Raw genomic sequence first — 10,993 nt, forward strand, 5'->3', positions numbered from 1 at the left:
GTTGATTTGAGAGTATAAATCCACACAGCCTAAGCACTGAAGAAGTGAGTCACATGGATCTGTGATACAACACATCTTTCACTGTGACAACTACAGTATCCCTCAGCTGACTTCACTATGTCCAAAGGACTGGAACATAAAATCTGGGGCTATTCCAGTCTCAATTGTGATGCCTCAGTAGTATCTCAGAATTTCATGGCTGCAGATAAGAAATAAATGAGGTCATCTGTGCATGACTGAATCCACACTAGAATCTGTCACAATTTATGACACAAAATAAAGTAAATTAGGTATTTTCCAATAGGTGACATTAGTAAAGCAAGGTTTTAATCACATCCTCTGCTGTCAGCAGGTTAGAGAAAAACCGAAAAAAAAAAACCAAAAACCTAACTGCTCCCCAAGACTGGCTTTCTCTGCCTCTTAGAAAACCACTACATACATATCTAATTGTATATGAATATAATATGGATTCACAGAAAATGTCCTACCGTACTCTACATATACTCATAAATATAATATTTTAGCATATTCTATGACTGACAATGTTTTAAGGACATTTTCAAAGTGCTGAATGAAATCCATAAAAGTTCTTGTTCCCCTCCTACCTCCAACAAGTCATACACATTTCAAACTGGATTCAGAATGAATTAATAACTGGTATTAATGAATTTAATAACTGGTTTAGGGGTTTTATGGCCTTTTTTTTTTTTGTGGCCTTTTTTTTTTTTCTTGTGGTTTTCTGTGTATCAAGTCTATGGCTTGCATTTCTCTTGAGTCTCATATATTTTGCCATTACATTTAGGAGAGACAGAGTTGTCAGCAACATAGAAATAAAAACTATGAGCTAGTTCTAAATCCATGATTAGAAAACCTGGAAAATCCAGTTACCTGGTTTGGCTATAGTTATAAATGCCACTTAGTCGATGAAAACTGAAGTAGTGTAGTTTCAGATAATAAAAACTAGCAGATCGGGGGGAAAAAAAAAGTGAGAGAAAACTAATTTTTGGGTTCTTTTACAAATCATCTGTTGTTAATGAACCTCAAGATGTAGTGATGTGACTTGTTCGCTGAGACCTTGTACTCCTGGCAAGCAGAATTACTCAACATTTTCTGTGCTGAAGCACAGCATGTGACAAATATTCACCCTAGCAAAAAGGCAAGCTTAATCAATAGTCTTTTTTCCACTTAACAAGACTTAGCAGAAATCATACTGTTTTTCTAAAAGTCTAAAACAAGCAGAGAAAAATCTGTACAGTTAGCAGAATGTTAGCAGAATGCACAGTTAGCAGAATCTGTACAGTTAGCATTCTCTTTACTATTATGCTAATGTAAACATTAGGATAAAAAAATCAAATTAAGCAACAATATACTGAGTTTATTTCCAACTTTTTAAGGTGACAGCAATCTTCTAAAATTCATGCTCTACTTGAGACTTTATTGGAATAATAAAAAAAATAATAAGCATTTAAATAAGGAGGCTTTATACAAATTTAGAAAATAATATTGAAAAGATGTCAGGCAACAACACAGTATTTTCACTGTGATAGCACTAACTGAAAATTCTAACTGTTACCTCAAAAATATATTTAAACTATTCCTATATTGTCACCCATTGTAATACACTCTGTTTAAATCTATAGAGAAATATGGTGGGCAAACATTAAATCATTATTTTCCATCCTATTTGTTTCACTTCTTTTTACATCTGAACTCTTCCTTACAGGTCTGCTGTTTTTCTGTACTGATTTATTGAGTCACAAGTGACAGCATTGTCCAGGTTACAGCTGAAGTAGCACAAACAGCAATAAATCCATGAGGTAGCCAGAAGATAAAACATGCAAGGAAGCAACAGTCTGAGGCCCCTTCTGGACAACTTGCCTAAAGACTGAAACATTAAATCCAAGATAAAGTTTATGGGTCTAGCTCATTTGTTCTTCTGCCTTTAAGAATTATTAAGCCTTGTCTATGGAAAAAAAGATTTTAGCAAATAATGCCAATAGTTGTATTATAATCAAAGTCATATAAAAACGAATATGCAAGTCAAATACACTTTTGACAGTATATGACATTAACTTGACCAAACTATTTAAAAGAGTGCATATATTTCCCCCCTTGTAAAAAAAAAAAAACACTAAAAATCTAAATTCACAATTTTCTACTAGAAATTAAAAATTGAAATGCACTAAAAATGTTCTTTCATCTTAAAGCAATTTGTAAAAGTATTTTTAGTGACAATCACAATGGAGCAATCAGTACATACTGTTGGAGGTATATCCTTTCTTTCCATTCTCAGATAGTTCTCAGAAATTTAACTTTGCACTATAAGGCACTTGTTCTGAGAAAACAAGATATTACCAAATAGCATTATCATTTGTGATTATTTTCCCCAGAAATCACTGTAGAGGATTATAATGTTCAAAACTTGACTTATCATAATGATACATCAACTATCCAGATCATCATATATATTGATGATAGACCAAAAAAACAAACAAGCAAGTAAGCAAGCAAAGAAAGACAAAGCAAATGAATCGATCTTTTTTTTTTTTTTTTTTTTTTTCCTTACAAGTAGACACTGGCAGAGTCAGGAGGTTTGTAGCATTACTGTCCCTGTAATTCTGTTTTCAATTGGCAGAGAATTTCATATATCTGTAACAGGTACTTTAATGCTAATTTAAATGTTAAAATAAGTAACAAAACAAATTTAGTTATAAATTACCTCCAACATTCAGATGATGACAGAAGCAAGGAGCAGAATCTAGACTGCATGCAATCTAAAATAAAAGAAAACTGAATTAGTTAAATATTTTATCATGTTAGTTGAAAGCCTAAGACAGTTATTTATAAGTCCTGTTTCTTATTCCTGTCATTTACAGTAATGTCTGGGAAAATGGAGAAAAAAGAAAAAAAAGTGTGGTGGTTGTTTGTTTGTTTTTTGTTTTGGTACAGTTTAAATCCGTAAAACCTCAGCAGTATTTGCCTCTGAGTTTTGGCTGTGTTTGAAAACCAGATAATTTGACAGACAAATTATTTGTATTTTCTGCTGTTTTGGAAGAAAGGTTAAGATCACTGGTGTGCCTTACAGACAGAGTGAGAAAAGAAGCAGTTTAGGGAGGACATGGTCATTGTATGCAATCCATTCCACCTGTACTCCTCAACATTCATATTGAATTAAGGACATAAAATATACATGCTTGCCTGCTCCTGCTGTTACCTGTTTATGAACCTTCCATCCATGTCTAACCCTGCTTTAAATCTACTAATAGTGTTTGCCCTGCAACCAGAAGTTTTCTACCTACTGAGAAAAAATACGATCTTTTGTCTAATTTAATTACATCACCTAGTAATTTCAGTGATTGCCTTCTAGTTTTAGTTCTGTGAAATTTGGTGAAAAACAGTTTTGCATTTACCACCTGTCTGATTTTGTAAATCTTGATAACATACTCTGTTTTCTTTTTCTCAAAATGTCTCTCAAAATGCTTTCATGAAGCCAGTCCAGAAAAGAGGGTTAAACTGGGGTACATCTGCACAAAAATACTTATTGCTTGGAAATTGCTTGGAATACAGACTTTTTTTTTTTTTAACTGAGAAGATAGTTTGGCTAATACAGTGATGTGTAGCATTCTAATGACTCTAAAAAGGAAGTTAGTTTAATTAAACATTTCTGAACTCAAACCTCCTGTAATTTCAGGAAAAAAAAAAATGTAAGTGATAAAGAGCAAAGAGAGTTAAAAGGATGTTTCTGTTATTTAATTTTTTTAATCAAGGCTGGACATACCTTCAGGCTCCCTGTCCTGAGTAAAAACTCCCAAACAGTTTTCTACAGCTGGAGCTTGAGTATTCTCTCACAGTCCTCTCACAGTCCTGGTTCCAGGATACAGCCTGGGTGTGGGGCTGTTTTGTATTTCATCATCCTTTCAGACTTTTAATTTTAGCTTTATATTTGATTTGCCTACTGCATTTTTCTCTGGTCTATTTTTACTCTATTTGATTTTGGCTTTCTTTTCACTTTGATTTCATTTTTCTGCAGTGTCTCCTAAACAACCCGTAAATTATTATTTCTATTTTTTCATATCAGAATGCATTTTAAATTTATCAGAATGAATATTGAGCATTTTAAAATAATAATAATAAAAATACTAGTGAATGAGAAGCTGATGACAACTCTATGAGTATCTGTTTTAAGTCATTTCATTTGGATATTTGGTAGTTAGGTACATTTTCTAAAAACAAACAACAACAAAAAACAGGAAAACTACAGAGGACTAATATCCATGAGACCAGTTAAGACAAGATGTTTCTGAGACATTCAGCTGGAATGGTTCAGAGTTTGCGCTTGGAAAAATAAATACGCCGTGTCTTAGTGGGATTGATCCCTGTCGTTTCTGACTGTGAGGATGGGACATACTGGTCTTCTTTTGGTTATGATGCACATCTGCCATGTGTATGCTTATGAAAAAGTAATCAAGACTCAAGAGAGAATCCCAACACTGCACAATTGATAGAAATGAAAACAGAATTGAAACAAACCTAGGGACAGAAAGAAAGATCAACTTTAAAGGGCAAGGAAAGATCAATAGAAAGTTTCTTTATCCTTTCCTCCTAGCTCCTGATATGATCAGGCTGTTAGAAGATCAGTAATAAAAAGGCTGAAATCATCCCCCAGGGTTATTTTCTAGCCAAGGACTAAAATACAGATTATACAAGCCTGGCAGCTTTCAGCCTCCATTTCTTTAATATAGACAGAGAAACACCATATGTTTTGTTCTAAGATTGAACTCAACATTTTTGCTTCAGATTCATTTTTTTTTCCCATCACCAATCAAAACTTAATTAATCATAAAAGCTCTAATAATTTCCCATTCAAACTGTTCCTCTAGGGCTGAGCTAGAGTTTCCACTGCTGGTTTTTTTTTTTAATTATTATTCATAACAAAAAATGTTTTGTTTTGTTTTTCCTCTAAAAGATCTACTTAAATCATAAAACATATGGAGGAATCCTACGGTAAATGATATTCAGGAGCTCTAATTTGATGATCACGACTACTCCAATCTCATAATTTATAACTCTGTGATTTATATGTTGGGACTGCTAATAAAATGCTAATCAACAAGAAAATCTATAAAACTGGATAGTTTCATATTATCTCCTACATCTGAACAGGCTCTCCTACTTCTGAATAGAAAGAATATATACTATGATGAGAAAATGGTAAATTGTCCTTATATTTTTCAAGAAATGAAAATATTAAGAAAAACAACCCCAGTTTTTCTGTTGATTATTTCATTTCCTTTTTATTATTTATTATTTATTATTTATTTATTTTGTGGAACTAGCTATATCTTCTCTCGTGCACTTATTAAATGTTTGATGTTGGTCCTAATAGTTTATTTTTAATCTATGTGTCAGAATGGTGGCTGCCCAGCTATCTTATTTTCATAGTTTACTTTTATGGCTTCAGTTTACTCTCCACAGACATCATTTTAAACAAGCAGCCATTTGCTGTTTTTATGGACATACATCTTTGCTGTTCTTACCAATTTAGATATTTTGCAGCAAAGGCAACATAGATTATATCTAAGACATTATATTTATGTGAAATAGCGTAGCACCTGCTTTCATCCATTCAGTCTCCAATAAACTTCCATGGAAATCAGTAGTTGTAATAGCAAAGCTACAGAAGTTTATGAAACCATTTGGGAGAGTCTGAAGAATTCTGGACTAGTCATTCCAGCTACTGTTTAGTTTGAAAAGACTGAAAATTTTGTGGCTTTTTTTTTTTTTTCATGTGCAGTAATACTGAATGCTTTTAGACTCATATGTCTGGAAGGAGAAGGCTTGTTTTCATTCTATTGACAAAGGTAGAGATGAGACCAACAGGCAGACACCAGACTTCCTGCAAATATTACTGAAAACCGTCTTTAAGGTAACTTCTCTCTGGATGGCGGGATAGTTCAGTCTTAATGCCATTTAGCTTCTCCTTGGAACTGCCAAAAGACATGCCAATTAATGCCAGCTATGGTGATATTTCTGATATGGACACTTTTCCTTTGGGAGTTGGATTGAGTCCATTATGCTCATTTAAAAAAAGAAATATGAACAGGTGGTAGAATGTTTTAGTCATGCCAATTTGTGTTGGTCTTTAACCAAGAATTTAATGGTCTGTTAATCTATTACCATTCACTTAAGCTATCCTTTGGGAAAAGATGTTGTTTTCATAACACAAATTGCTACCTCAATAGTAAAGAAGTATCATATGAGAAAGTGGAAAATATTTTCCCTAAATTTTATGGAAAAAAAATGTTGTTTAGATATTTTCTAGCAATAAAACTATCAGCTATATATTACGTATAGCAAAAAATAAAAAATAAAAATAAAAATATCCTTTATAGTTTGTCAATATTGATATTTTAGTTTTGCCTAATCACATTTATATATATTTTATGAAACTTAAATCTCATAATTCATATTTATTTCACTGTTATTCAAATTTCTCATTTGTTTTGGGAGTGAGTTATCCTGGAATTGTATTATTTTGTGCTGAGAATGCAAATTTATAACATGTATTTTGATGTTGCAAATGACAGTCATTAAATAAAAGTAGCCATGCCATAACATAAAGAAAGTATGACACCATGAAGTATTTAAAAAGGAGAAAAAGAAATAAAGGTACTGTTTTATAAATGCAATTTCACCTAAATGACTGTTATTTCTTTTATATCTAAATATCATCGTTTGTTTGTCACTTTTAATGTTTGCATTTACTGTGTCTTCAATAAAGCCTTTTTTAGGTTTGTTATGTTAAGTAGAATAAAGAAGAAATTCATCTGGCATTTTTAAGAGGAAGAGATGATATCAACAGAAATAAAAATGATAATAAGTACAGTATAGCAAAAGTTATTGCATCAGCTTTATCAATAAAATAGAATGCCTTTATTTGTGGTCATCATTTTACTTTATTAAATCTACATCCATGATCTATTGAACCATTGGAATGCTCATGCATATTTCAGATACTTAAAAATGAAATTTGACTTCACTAAGTCTCAACCGATCTTCCACATTGATAACATAACCACAACCTAATTGCTTGCAAGTCACTTAAACAAGGAGAGTGAAAAATGTAAGGACTGTTTGGAAGCTTTCCTGGCTTAAACACCTAATATGGAGCAAAGGTATATTTCTGAGAACAGTAAATATTAGTTACTGTAATAGGAAAGTAAATGAGTGCTACGATTTATCTTCTCAACAATAGTTCCAGACTGGAGGTGAGGAAGACAGATATCAAAGAAATACCATATTTGCATATTCTACCTTAAAACCGAAGCAGTACATGAAATACTTTATAAAAAATCTTGATGATAAGCTACAACGCTGAAACTATCTAGGTAAAATTTATAGACTACTCAGCATTAAGTTAATTTGTTCAAATTTCCCTGACATTGGTACGAAATCCTATGGATACGATATGATACAACACTACTACAATTGTAAAGTGATCAGTGCAGCGTATTTTAATATCATAAAAAAATGTCTTTAGGAATACCAATAGTGAGGCAGAACTTTGCTAGAATAATAAAGTAAGAATTATTACCTGGGATACAAGATTCACTCATAAATAACCTCTATATATGTAGCAATATGTTAAATGCATGTTCTCATGTTCTTCCTTTTTTATTTTGAAAGATTAGACTTCTTGTTTGTTTGTTTTGCTGGTGTTTTCAAAATTAACACTAAAGCACTGCACATTATTTTTAAACAAGAACAATAAGTTCATGAAGTTTGTTCGTAGTGGCTAGCAGTAGCTTCAGAATAGGAATACTGGCTTCAGAATAGGAAGATACATGTTAGAGTACTTATTCCAGAATCAAGAATAGTTTTGGGTTGGAAAGGACCTTAAAGATCATATAATTCCAACCCCCTGCCACGGGGTATGCCATCTATAATACCCCTCTTTAAAGTTTCTTTAGAGTACAAGTTCTCTGCTATCGTGATTACCCGAAAGCTTAAAAAAAAAAAAAATCAAATAAGTAAAATTTATGTTCTTACTCTGTAAGTACCTGTGATTTTTCATAAATATCTATGATTTTCATTTGAAGCCTTCATTTTCCTAATCTATTTTTCTACCTCTTCCATTTCCTCCTTTTTCCCTTCCTTACCAAGCACTTCAAAAACTGTAAACAAGACTACCAATGTATTCAGCCTCTACTCTGGCATTTTGTTGTATACATAATAGGCATTGTAGATTTTGAAATGCTGATTCAGATTCTGAGAGCTGATTATTTTTCCTGTCTTCTGATTCTTTTGATTTTAACTGTGCTACTGAAAAGAAATATGGACAAGCAGACTTGGGTCTCTCTGCTGTGCAAAGTGCTTTCCCAATTTCAGCAGACTGGGATATCTCCAAACCATATAGAGATGCCCCTGTCTGGTAAGGTCTCACCACTCTTATGTTAATGTTCAGGTAACTGAGATAGAGAGGATACCGATAATCAAATTCCATATCATAGTACATGCATTAAAGGTGACAGGTGTAGGATCTGTGGGTTCTTAACTTCGATGTTCCTAATCTTACTGGTTCTGCATCTCAAACTTAATGTTGCATTGATATAAAGGTCTATAACTCTTCTCCATCCCTAAATAATAGTTTTGTTTGTTTACGAAAACAAACAACAACAACAAAAACAGAAACAGAGCAAAACAATATATACATTTTCATTTTTGCATTTTCATTCAGATCTTATTCTAGCCTTTTTTTATTGCTAAGAATATAAGAGACACATATACACATATGAATACCTTGTGCTAAGAAGCTAAATGTTTGCAAATAAAGTAACAAAATACACGTCAGAGTAGAACATCTGTTAACTTTAGATTAAATAAATACTGGGATATAGTTTTACTCACCATCTTGTAGTGTCTCTTTTTCCAAGTATATGTAATTTCTTCTAGAAACCTGGAATTCCCTTTAGGAGGAAGAACAATAGGGTTCCTCAGTCCTCACCCTTGAAAAGTCTGTGCAGCCACAGTTTTGAAGTTTCTATGAATATAGGCTTCACAGAATCAGAAAACGTTGAATCCCTAGTTCTGAAGTTGAATTAAACCCATCAGGTATAAATTCTTCCTGCTACTTTACAGCAAAGATGTCTATATTTCTATTCTTCTACTTTCAGGATTTTATTAGTTTTCTTAAATCGTTAGAACTTTCTACTACCAGAACTCTTTCAGAAGGAACAAAATTTGATAAACAATAATAGGAAAATCTAAGTATCTTACCTGTTGTACATTTACTCATTTCACACTAAGTACACACTTTTTTTATGAACCATATGGTGATTAAGATTATAAATTTAGAATTTAGGTAATCTTTTCCTTTGGTTTTTAGACTTTTTATTATTGTAGGCTCATCGGATGTAAACAAACAGAAAAATCACCACTTCTTTTATAAATAAGCTGCTTATACTCAGACTAACTAGTGTTGAACAAGATTCTGTTACTTACGGAGGTAGTTCCAAATAGTTCCAATCTCAAATACATATTTCATCCAGTATACTGTTTTGAACTTAATCCCTAAACAGAACTAGGATGAAAAAATCTAGTTGAAAAAAAAGTAGGACAGAGCAGGAAAGGTTTTTGTTCCGAGAGCTCACTCATCATAAGTAAAAAGGTAAGCAGTGTGACAGCCTTGCAGGTTAACAAAGTTAATGCCCTTTTTTCATAAACTTTCTTTTTCACGTTTCAGGCACATTAAGTCAAATTTTGCCCTCGCATGCATCACTGAGCTCCACAGGATACATCCTTATTCTTCCAAGGGCAAAATTTGTCCTTTTGGAACTTTATTTAAGACCTTATTCATATTTACTTCAATTTCTTTAAGACAGACCAGTCCATTTATTTCTGAACACTTTTTTTTTCCCTATTTTTTTCCCTATTATTAATTACACAGTTTATTGTAATCCCTTAAATTTGGATTCTTATCAGTTTTATCAAAGATCTACAAAGATCTACAGCTCTTATTTAGCAACAAGAGGGCAAATATATATACTTCCATGTCTTCTAAATGATTTTTTTAAAATCTCATTTCCTCCCCTGAAGAACCTTTTCATATGAAAAACTTACCTTGTTTCCAGTTCTTGAATGGTTCCTCATGTTGCTGTTTTGAAAGGACCATTTAATCAAAGTATATAAATGTCTTTTTGATCATATGAAGCAAGCTGTTTCCAGATGGAAAAGCTTAGAAATTATTTTCTTTCAACTGAAATGATTCTTAAAGGCATTTTAATGGCGAAAGTGTAATAAATACCAAACTTACACGTTTCTAAACAGTGATGTTTATTCCCTTTCAAACAATAGCAAAATATATATTTAAAACATAACCAATATTTCTGTATTTATGTGTCTTGGCACATGTTTGCTACAGAGAGCTTTGCTAAAACAAATCAAATTTCTGATGCTTAGACTTAACATTTAACAAATGGAATATTAACGTTAATATTAAAAGACATCATTTTCTGTTTGTAGCTTATGAAGTTTTACGTTAAATAATTTAATTTTGATAAAAGTATGCCAATGTTTGCACAACAAAATGCTATTATTTGCTCCCCATAACTTGTTTTTGAAAAATAAACAAAACTATTAAATACTTTTATATGCTTTTATAATACTTTTAATACTATTAAATTAAATAAATAAATAAATAAATATATTAAATAAATACACTGACATTTTCAAAACCTGTGATGTGGTATATTTTGTTTAGCTAGATGTCTCATTTCTAGTTATGTCTGAATAAATTGCAGATTTTTTTCCAGTAAGGCTCCACTCATCACTGAACACCAATCACTATATCTCTACTAATGGCTGAGATAGGCACTGAAGGTTCACTTCGTAACACCATGATACTTTAGGTTAGACTGAATCTGCTAATTTGACCTTTAAGAGAAATTTACTAAAAGAAGTTTAGCTTAAAATATCTGTGCTGTTCTCCAGCTGT

General features: G+C 32.1%; 1 long non-coding RNA gene across 1 annotated transcript in view; it reads right to left on the minus strand.

Moving 5' to 3' along the window:
- Positions 1-10,482, minus strand: part of LOC106040955 (uncharacterized) — a 44,414-nt gene extending 33,932 nt beyond the window's left edge. The window contains exons 1-2 of the long non-coding RNA XR_001210159.3: positions 8,908-10,482; positions 2,720-2,774 (exon numbers count right to left, since the gene is read on the minus strand). This is a non-coding gene — a long non-coding RNA (uncharacterized lncRNA). The remainder of the gene's footprint in view (positions 1-2,719; positions 2,775-8,907) is intronic.
- Positions 10,483-10,993: the final 511 nt, after the last annotated feature.

Source organism: Anser cygnoides, chromosome 4 (assembly GCF_040182565.1).
Source record: "Anser cygnoides isolate HZ-2024a breed goose chromosome 4, Taihu_goose_T2T_genome, whole genome shotgun sequence".
Taxonomy (NCBI): Eukaryota; Metazoa; Chordata; class Aves; order Anseriformes; family Anatidae; genus Anser; species Anser cygnoides.